Raw genomic sequence first — 11,199 nt, 5'->3', positions numbered from 1 at the left:
CTTCCACCTTATTCCTCAGAGAGATATGCTGAGCTCCACATGCCAGTTGAAAAACTGTTTATTAGACTGCAGGCATGTCATGTCTGTTCATTTCATTGCTATTGGATCTCAGGAACAACAGAAGCTGTCGGCATCTAAGGTCAACCTTCAGTATTTTTCCCAGTTTTGTGGCAGGGAGATTTTCAGCTGCCTTTAACTCTGCTTCCATTGAGAGACAAGCACTGTACGGCTTGCAAGCTGCATATGATGTCTCACTAGACCAATTATGTCGCTACAGGAAAAGTATATTTCTTTGTTGATCCTGAAATATTAAATTTTGTCATAATCACAATCTCGCTATAAGGCTAGGAATAGCTTTTAATCTCCAAGAAGCAATATTCAAAATTAGTTTCTAATCACACAACTTTGGTGTCTCTTGCCTTAATCTGAGCAATCTACCAGTGTGGTGTTTTAAATTAAATTTAGGTATTTAAAATTAGCAAGCAAACCATAGACAGGTGTATCAGAACTATTATTTTAGACAGAACACCTATCTGATATTCCCAAATCCTCATCATTTTGTTCCTCTGATGCAGGGGTGGGGAACCTCTGGAAGTTGGACTACATATCCCATCATCCCTGACCACTGGCCATCTGGAAGGCTAAAAAAATCCCATAGTCTGCTCTAAGGCCAATGTTTTGACAGGATAGGTCTGAAAGCTAATCAATCTCATTTTTTTTATTGTGCAGTAGAACTGTAAGTGAAAGCTGGACCATAAAGAAGGCTGATTGCCGAAGAATTGATGCTTTTGAATTATGGTGCTGGAGGAGTCACTTGAGAGTCCCATGAACTGCAAGAAGATCAAACCTCTCCATTCTGAAGGAAATCAGCCCTGAGTGTTCATTGGAAGCTGAGGCTCCTGTACTCTGGCCACCTCAAGAGAAGAGAAGACTCCCTGGAAAAGACCCTGATGTTGGGAAAGATGGAGGGTACAAGGAGAAGGGAACGCCAGAGGACGAGATGGTTGGACAGTGTTCTCGAAGCTACCAGCATGAGTTTGACCAAACTGCGGGAGGCAGTGGAAGACAGAAGTGCCTGGTGTGCTCTGGTCCATGGGGTCACGAAGAGTCGGATTTGACTAAACAACAGAACAGTAAGAAGAACCCTCTGTATAGAATTCAGAGTCAATCTAGTTCAGAACTCTATGTTAATGTGGGGTTGTTTATAAATTCTTAAACAAAATAAAAATAACCTGTGTCTTCCACATTGTCCAGCCAAGTTGGTTCCAGAAAACAAAGGCCAGGGCATGAAGAGAACAACCTGCCCCTGCTGTCTGCATTCATTTTCCTGTGAAATCACAGTAGACTGAATTAGGCACTTCAAATAACAGAACTATTGCTGCCCCATAATATCATGCTGCCTATTTTCTCAGCTCTTTCTTCCCACTTCAGAATAAGACAACAGTCTATTATCTGATGCACTAGTGAGGAAATGCCATAGGTTGTATCCAGTGTTCCACAAACAGATTTCTACTCTCCTCCCAATTCCCCAATATCTGCTCCAGAGAGTCCTTCAACTCTTCAGAGCGAATTTTGAGAGCATGGGGCTGGGGGGCTGCAGGGGAGAGGAAGGGAAAGTTCTGTTCCACAGGTGAAAGACACTTGAACTAGTGGAACAGAAATGTTGAATACAGCCCTATGTGCTGAATTACACCACATATTACTAGGAAGATGTGACAAGTGTCTGCTCTATATGCCATGTAACATGTCATCCCACCTTAAGTGATAGAATATTCTAGGTACAACCCAGCAAACCTTTGTCCAAAATACTTGTTTCATGGGGCTCCATATAGGTTTCTTTTAACATTTTCTTGTTTTAACCATAAAAAGTTAAAGGTAAAGGGACCCCGACCATTAGGTCCAGTCGTGGATGACTCTGGGCTTGCGGCGCTCATCTCGCTTTATTGGCCAAGAGAGCCGGCGTACAGCTTCTGGGTCATGTGGCCAGCATGACTAAGTCGCTTCTGGCGAACCAGAGCAGCGCACGGAAACGCCATTTACTTTCCCGCCGGAGCGGTACCTATTTATCTACTTGCACTTTGGCGTGCTTTCGAACCATAGCGGCCTTCAATACTTTAGCAGTAGAGAGGGGTGGTTGATTAAGTCTTTCCCTTCTGATTTTCCAATCAAAATCACACACACATTCCCAAATTGCTTTTCGCTCCACGTAGGAAGGGATACAAGCCCCTGGATCTTTTCCCCAGCTGTGAAAAGCAGCTAGAGATGGGACTTTGAACAGAAAATAATCTAGAAGCAAAAGCCTATTTTTTACTTAGAAGGAATAAGCTCATTGAACTTCTGAGTAAACACACTTAGGACTGAACAGTAAGGTACCCAGTGGGACTTTCTTGAGGGGAAAACTACATGCAGGCTTAGCACATAGCATGAAGCTACATGTTCTGTTTCACCTTAACTAATAGCACACACATAGGCATCTGATTTTCACTGTGATGGCAGCAAATGGGAGGGGAGGCTTATTCACCCCTCCAATGGGATCACAACAGAGACCCCACAGGCAACAGTACTTTCATAGCGAGAGACAAAACCATCTATCTCTTTTGAGGATATGCTTGGTTGAGAGCAGCACCCCTCTTAACATCTGCAGGCAGTGATCATCCTGCAGGTGATCAATTGCCTATAAAGAGTCGTTCAGAAATGATTAAAATAGCATGGTGTGTGAAGTACAAGAGCTCTTCTTCTCCTGCTCCAGTGCTGGTTCCTTTTTTTGGTATGTTGTTGCTACAGCAACTATGCACCAAGGAAAAAAAGATGACAGAAAGTTATTAAATTTTGTAGCAATTTAATTTTCTCTGGAGGGTTTTCTTTTTCCTTCCTAGGAGAGAATCCTACTCAACTAATCACGTTACAGATTGCAAATGGAAAATATGAGGCACAAATTCCCTGCACTGCTTTCCCCTTCTTCCCTTTAGAATCCAGTTAGACCAGATGAGCCTTGGTCAGAATCCTCCACCGGTTTCAAATATCTTGGGGGTTCTGTGTGTGTGTGTCCAACCAGTCTTGATACCCAATATTAGAAACAAATCGTGTTTTCATGCACTTTAGTCTGTGTTAATGAAACTGTTAAAAGTGCAGAATAATGAAACTAGATATTATCAGGTTTGTATCCAATGCTAGACCCATTTAAGTTAGTGGACCAGATGAACTTAGGTTCCGCTGAGAAGCACTTAGTTGGATACAACCCATAGACTCTTTAGTGTTTTTGAGGAGTCAGTCAGGACTAACAAAGGGCTTGCCAACACCGCTTCCATTCTCAGTGTGCAAAAGCCATACAAGAAGGCCAGAAAGCATAAGAAAGGATCCATTCTGCCAATTTCCACCCATGTTAAGGGTGTCCATTGAGGGTGCGTTTCCTGAGAGCTCCCATGCTCAACAACTGGCATTACCTCAGCCCCAACTGCTACTGAATACTTGGAATTGTCCATGTTGGAAGAGCCACATTTTAGATGACTACACACATGATTTCCCCTCCACGCGAGTTCAAAGCAGCTTACAAATATAAAAGCAAAAATTAAAAGAATGATCCGATTGTTAAAACTCAAATTATCAAGAACACAAAAGAGCAGCACTCACAGACCACTAGATGAAACAGCAACATAATAAAAATTAAGTTTTAAAAGGAATGTTTTCAACTGCTGGTGGAAGACAAATGAAGAGGAAGCTCACCTAACTTCGGGGGGGGGGGGGAGTTCCAAATACAAGGGAGTCACTGCAGAAAAAGCCCTGTAGAGTTTGCCACCGACTGTGCTTCAGAAGGCAATGGCACACACAAGAGCAGTATAAGAGTTTATCTTAAAGGATGGACAGAATTGTATGATGGAAGATGGTATTGGCTAGATGGTCCTGGAGGTTGAGAAGGAGGAAGGGAGCAATTAGGAGTAGAAGATAGCTACATGTTTTTTTTTTCCTTTAAGGCTTAGTATGATACGGGCATACCAGACTTAATGAAGGTTGTAAAAAATTCAGAAAATATTATTGGACTTCTAGGATGCACAGACAGCCTGATTTGGTAAGGATTTGTATGTGTGCGTTTCCAAACAAGTGCATCTGATTATGTTAAGTGGCTACAGCATTGTCCATAAAACTGGAAGTCTTCAGCTTCAAGTCCCTGAATTGCTATGGACTTTCTTGCTTTGATAAAATCATTAGCTCTCAGTCTTTCTTCAACATCTGCAAAATGGGGCTATTGCATTACCTACATTATAGGGTTGTTCTGGGGGTAAATTACAATGTGTACTGAAAAGTGCTATATCATTATCAGCACTGCGAAAGAAAATATTCCTTTGTAGGAGGAAATTTTAAACTACTAGTTAGAAAGAGAAAGGCAAAGTGCTGAAGTTTTCAGTGATAGAGCTCTTGATAAAATGTCACAGCAACTTTAAAAAGAAAGGCAGAAATGTGAGGAAAACAAAACTGGATTAAATAACTAAATACTGAACCTTTCAGCCTTCATGAGAGTCAGAAAAAATGGAAGCATATAACAATAACAGAATTACTGTTTTGTTCTTTCATATCCTTGAAAATATTGGCAGAGGAAAAGCTCACCTACGCAAAATGTAGGATAACAGAAAGAAATCTGTGGTGTCAGGACTGCCTCTAGGGTTGCTCTTTTGAGATTAACAACCCTTTCTTGAAACTACAGAGAGCTTTGTTGCATCATAACAAATGTATGGTTGCATAAGTTTTCATGAGCTACAGCCCACTTCTTCAAATTTATTAGACACAATTTATTAGACATTAAGATCCTACAAGACATTTTGCCATTTTTGCTACAACAGACTAACACAGCCACCACACCCCTGTCCCAGAAGCCAGTTATGGTTTACCAGTTTATGTACACAACGTGAAACATAAATGCACACTTAACATTTGTGTGTGTGTGTGTGTGTGTGTGTGTGTGATCATCTGCAAATGGTTTGCATACATTTCCCTATACAGAAATCTTTTGCTACATAATCTTTAGACTCAGAGAGTTCAATATAGCGAGCTTTTCAAACATTTTGCCCTTAAAACAACTTTATGTAATATTTCTAAATTTGAATCTTGACATTGTCACTGATATTTACTGCAGAAATTTCTGAAACACAAGTCACTCAAGTCAAAACACCCAACATCTGTAGAGTCTTAACTTTTAGGCTACAACCCTATGCCCTATTAGGTAAAGGTAAAGGGACCCCTGACCATTAGGTCCACTCGTGACTGACTCTGGGGTTGCGGAGCTCATCTCGCTTTATTGGCCGAGGGAGCCGGCGTACAGGTTCCGGGTCATGTGGCCAGCATGATTAAGCTGCTTCTGGAGAACCAGAGCAGCACACGGAAACACCATTTACCTTCCCGCCAGAGCGGTACCTATTTATCTACTTACACTCTGATGTCCTTTCAAACTGCTAGGTTGGCAGGAGCAGGGCCCGAGCAACAGGAGCTCACCCCGTCACGGGGATTCGAACTGCTGACCTTCTGATCGGCAAGCCCTAGGCTCTGTGGTTTAACCCACAGCGCCACCTGCGTCCCTTTTACCAGTGCCTTTTACCAATGCCCTATTACCAGGGAGCAAACCCTACTTAACTTCTGAACATACGTGTGTGTGTGTGTGTGTGTGTGTGTGTGTGTGTGTGAATTGCACTGCTAATCTCTTTCAAAACTCAGCTATTTGCAATTGCACAGATTAATTTCGACAGTGCTCTAGCCACCGTCTCCAGGTTAACAATAGCCACGTGCGAATGTAAAATTTTCTAACTTGTTGTAGGAAACCTGGTTTTGTTTTGATGGTAAAATAAACCTTTAGTGGATTCTGAACTGTTGCCTCTAAGAACCTGCAACAAAAGCCAGCAGCTGTGGGAGGGTGAGCATTCTACAATCTGGCTGAAGACCTCAGGATGCCCTCTCAAACTCTTGGAAGGCCTCTCTCTTTTGTCTAACAGTAAATCACTGCAATACACTCCCTTGGTTCCCCTCATTACTAGGCATCTCGGGGCGAAAGAGAGAGAGAGAGAGCGAGAGCGAGTGGGACGAAGGGAGCCTGGGAAACTGTGACTTCACTGTTTTTATCCTACAAAGCTCTATTGTTCAGGGGCTTCAGCAATTCATTTTAGTAGGCCACAGTGTACCCTTTGCTCACTCCAGCCAATGGGGCGCACACAAAATGAAAGGAAGCTACATGCAGGGGTCTTCTGTTAAAGTGACAGCAATTGAAAAATGAAAAAGGGGCTGAATGGAAGACGTGCTATTGAGTAAGAATTTTGCACTCTCATTAGACCTGAATTAAACTGGTGAAAGGGGCCTTCCCATGGCAAAACCCAGAAGCTTCAGTCACTCTATTCACAACTTCATTGTGAATTCAAGCACGATAATGTCATTTCCTGAAACACAAAAAATGCAAACTCCCCCCCCCCCAGCCGCCCAGTAAAACATGCCTGTTTTATTAAGAAGACCTTCGCTTTAACACCCTCCACACAGAGTTCATACAGAATCAAAATGGGTAAAGTTTTGCCACTTTCTTTTTCCAGTATTGATAGTGCATCTCTGCTGCATTTGGCATCAGTTGAAACTGGGATACTGCGAGACACCTGCTGCTAGGGCTAACTCCAGCTGGTTTTGTTCCATCTCTCTTTCTAGCAGCCTACAAATTACGAAACCAAACTGGGGCTCTTCCTTGCAAGCTCCACTCAGTTCCCTGTCAGACTCCAATGCCCCCAAACCATAGACATACCTGAGCCTTTTCACTCCTCAAAAGTCCTTGCAAGGGAGACAGGTTTGGAGGTCTCCTAAATATATCCCTGCTTTGAAGTGGATTGTCACAAATGACAAAGTTTCTAGCTATTGTATCAGGTGAGTGGGAGATGGGCAAGAGCAGAAGCAAGCGCCAAGGTAGATGACCAACTCACTAAGTCATTTACCTGTGTATTACAGACAGCTTTTTATGCACTTGAGCAAATACACACAATTCGGATGTTTCTACGCACCCATGGGCATCTCTCCATCTAGGCAAGCAAGAGGCATTATCACAGTTCAAATACACATTCCAGCCAGGCCAAAGCAATTGAGGAGGCCATAGAACAGGGCCAGTGAAGCAGGGTGGCCTTGAAGAGTCCTGGGAGCCAGACAGAGAGGCTTTGAAGGCTGCATTCTTCCTCCAGGCCTGAGAGTCCCCACCCCTGCTGAAATTCTAAATTAGGGTTACCATATTTCAAATAGTGAAAATCCGGACTCACACACACAAAAATGCTGTTTTTAAGGGAAATTGGCAAAAACAACATTGCCGACATGGGTTGCCATGCACCCAGATTTCTCTTGATATTTTGCTGATTTCTTCTCGGAAACTGCTTCCAACTGTAGTATTCTAGGTATGTCCGAGAAATTCCGAACATATGGCAACCCTATCTATCCTATCGTCCATTTCCACTATACATTAAAAGTACTATTATACCACTTTAAACAGTCATGGCTGCCTCCAAAGAATTTTGGGAACTATAGTATGTTAAGGGTGCTGAGAGGGTGTTCTCAGCACCCTTGACATACTATGTTGTTGTTGTTGTTTAGTCGTGTCCGACTCTTCGTGACCAGAGCACGCCAGGCACTCCTGTCTTCCACTGCCTCCTGCAGTTTGGTCAAACTCATGTTCGTAGTTTCGAGAACACTGTCCAACCATCTTGTCCTCTGTCGTCCTCTGTCGTCCCCTTCTCCTTGTGCCCTCAGTCTTTCCCAACATCAGGGTCTTTTCCAGGGAGTCTTCTCTTCTCATGAGGTGGCCAAAGTATTGGAGCCTCAGCTTCAGGATCTATCCTTCCAGTGAGCACTCAGGGCTGATTTCCTTAAAAATTGATAGGTTTGATCTTCTTGCAGTCTTTGGGTCTCTCAAGAGTCTCCTCCAGCACCATAATTCAAAAGTATCAATTCTTCGGCGATCAGCCTTTTTTATGTTCCAGCTCTCACTTCCCAAAATTCCTATTTTGGGAATACTACCCAAAATTCCTATTCCTATACTATACTATACTATACTTCCCAAAATTCCTATTCCCCTCAGACAGCTACAATTCTCAGTTCCCTAGGAAGATGAATTGATTGTTAAACCACTCTGAAAATTGTACCTCTGTGGCATGAGAGGCCTTCTTGCATCCCTACTTTACAGCAGGGTTAGAATTACTTTCTTAGACTATGCACAATGTTTGAGGTGCAATAGCAAAAAACAAACAAGATAACTGCAGTATTGAGAGACAGTTACAGAATTTATTAAAGAAGTATTAGGAGATGAATTAACAAGGAACCCAATTGTGTCATCATTAAATTATTTAAAGTATAGGATTGAACAGTGCAATCTGAAATTTGTCACATTTTTTATATGAGCTACAAGCAGCCAAATGGAAATAGAATGAAGTACCCACAATTGATGGCTGTTTGAAAAAGGTTTGGCCTGGCAGATCACAAAAATGTTAAGCTAACTAATTTTGTTAGAGTCTGAACAGCATAAAGATAATTTTTTGAAAATTTGATAGCCTGTTCTCCATACTGTACAGTCATATCTTGGATCCTGAACGCCTTGGTACTTGGATGTTTTGGCTCCCGAATGCCGCAAACCCGGAAGTGAGTGTTTTGGTGAACATTCTTTGGAACCCGAACATCCGACAGGGCTTCCACAGCTTCCGATTGGCTGCAGGAGCTTCCTGCTTTAGATGTCAAACGGACTTCCGGAAAGGATTCCATTCGACTTCCAAGGTACAACTGTACTAGTATAATGAATCTGTGTATCCTTTTTCTTGTATTACTATATTCTGTGATGTCTGACATTAATGCATCCAGACCTCAGTAACTTCAAATTTCTGATGTTGTGGTTCTAGAATGGTTAAACAGGCTTCAGATAAGAGATCTTTCCCGGTCCTACCTGAACCTTCTAGATGCAAGTACTTGCTCCACCACTGAGCTATGGCCAGTAATAATAATATACAGTGGTACCTAGGGTTAAGTACTTAATTTGTTCCGGAGGTCCGTTCTTAACCTGAAACTGTTCATACCTGAAGCACCACTTTAGCTAATGGGGCCTCCTGCTGCCGGCGCGCCTCTGGAGCATGATTTCTGTACTTATCCTGAAGGAAAGTTCTTAACCTGAAGCACTATTTCTGGGTTAGCGGAGTCTGTAACCTGAAGCGTATGTATCCTGAAGCGTATGTAACCCAAGGTACCACTGTACAGCCAAAACAGTTACTCCCAGTGGTAGACTACATTTTGGGGGCCTTGGAGTTTGAACTGTTATGGGGGCCCCTTCAAAATCAGCAATAAGTTCTGGGTAGACACTGTTCTCTTCTTCAGTGGGGTTGTTCCATGACAGATCACCACAATCTTTTGGTGGGTTTCTGATATTTGCCATGGAACAACTCAATTGAAGAAGCTAATAGTGGTTACCCAGACTTCGTTGCTGGTTGTGAAGAGTCCTCCCTAACAGTTCAAGCTTCAGGGCCCCCAAAATGTATGTCCACCACTGTATGTGTTTGAGGGTAGAGTTGCAGAGAGTGTGAGGTGGGTCAGTTGCTGAGATGCAAGGCAGTTCCTAGATACTTAAAAGAGTATGGACACAAGCCCATTTCATCTCACAACACATGACAGCTTCCAAATGCACATTCCACTGGCTTCCACCCACCAACATCCATCAGCTTCCACCCGATCCATTGTCCGTCAGCCAGATTCCAGTCATGGATATCTGCTTCCTGCAGTCTGCAAATTGGCTGACCACTATCCTATGCACATTCCAGCAGCTTTCATTACCAAACTTGCCTGTTCACCCCCTCCAGTGCATGAGACACATCACCCTGTTGAATGATCACCTGCTTACATGCGCCAGATCATCTCCTCCATATTACGGCATCCCTGTAGTCTGCCTGAGAGAGATAGGCAGAATGGGTATTTCAATGTGGCTCATAATAGGCTTATCAAGGAAGGCAGGGGTAGCTCTATCTTTGCCATCTGGATAACAGACAGCACACCTATGGAGAAGAGGCTCCCATGGTTTAAGCATTCTTGGAAATCCTTGACTAGGAAGAAGACCAAGCGATGCTGATCAGCACATCCATTGCCCACGGTGTTCTTTTAGGGAAGAGCAAAGGAATAGAAAGAAGGCCTAGCAACCTCAAGGAGAACGGGAGCTGTCCTCGCATTGCCTAATAAGCCTTGTTGTGGTTCTTTTCATTGCTGGCTTCAGATAACTCTGGAAGGCACACACAAACACACATGGTGACTGGGACAGCTCATCTGCTGCCACCCTCCAGCATTACCCAACCATATCCACTGGCTTCCATCCGGCAATATCATCCTCTAGCTCCTGCCTGCCAACTTCCACTGGCTTCTGCTCACTAATATCCACTGGTTTCCTTCCATCTACCACATTCCCTCGGCATCTGGAGGCTCACCTCTGCCAGTCTCTGAAAGCACACATGTTTCCTGCTTGGCAGGGGGTTGGACTCGATGGCCCTTGTGGTCTCTTCCAACTCTATGATTCTATGATTCTACATACACCAACATTCACTTTGACTACTTATGTTGCCTCCCATATATTAACACAAACACACCTGAGAACATTCAGCAGCAACCAGCCACTCCATCACCACTCTCCTATCCATTGACATATGTGTTCCAACCTCAATCCATGAAGATTCAATGAGCTTCCATCAGCTCAGTTCCAAAGGCAAACTTCCACTAGCTTAAATCCACAAATATCAGCCAGCTTCAACCTTGTGACATCTTTCAACTTCCAAATGCACACTCCATCAGCTTCTGTCCACTAACATCCACCAGCTTCTCCCAAATCCATCACCCAATATCAGTCAGATTCCAGCTGTGCATTTCTGCTAGTTTCAGCCTCAAACTCACCACTCCTATATGCAATTCCACTGGCTTTCGCTAGTGAACTTGCACTTTCACCTCCTCTGCCATGAGCCACATGCCACTTCCAGATGATTGCCTGCTACAATCTGACAATTTGTCTCTTCCAAGTGGTGTCACCTCCACAATCTGCCTGCAAAAGAAAGGTGGAACAGGCACATTAAAAATATTGCAGGGGCAGCTGTGTTTCTACCTACCAGATAACTTATAGCACACCCAAGAAGAGGTTCTTGTGACTACATGTTCTTAGGTATTCCCATTTGCCTAACAATG

The sequence above is a fragment of the Podarcis liolepis genome (genome assembly GCF_965112155.1).
Source record: "Podarcis liolepis genome assembly, chromosome: 2".
Taxonomy (NCBI): domain Eukaryota; kingdom Metazoa; phylum Chordata; class Lepidosauria; order Squamata; family Lacertidae; genus Podarcis; species Podarcis liolepis.
This window is presented reverse-complemented; position numbering follows the sequence as displayed.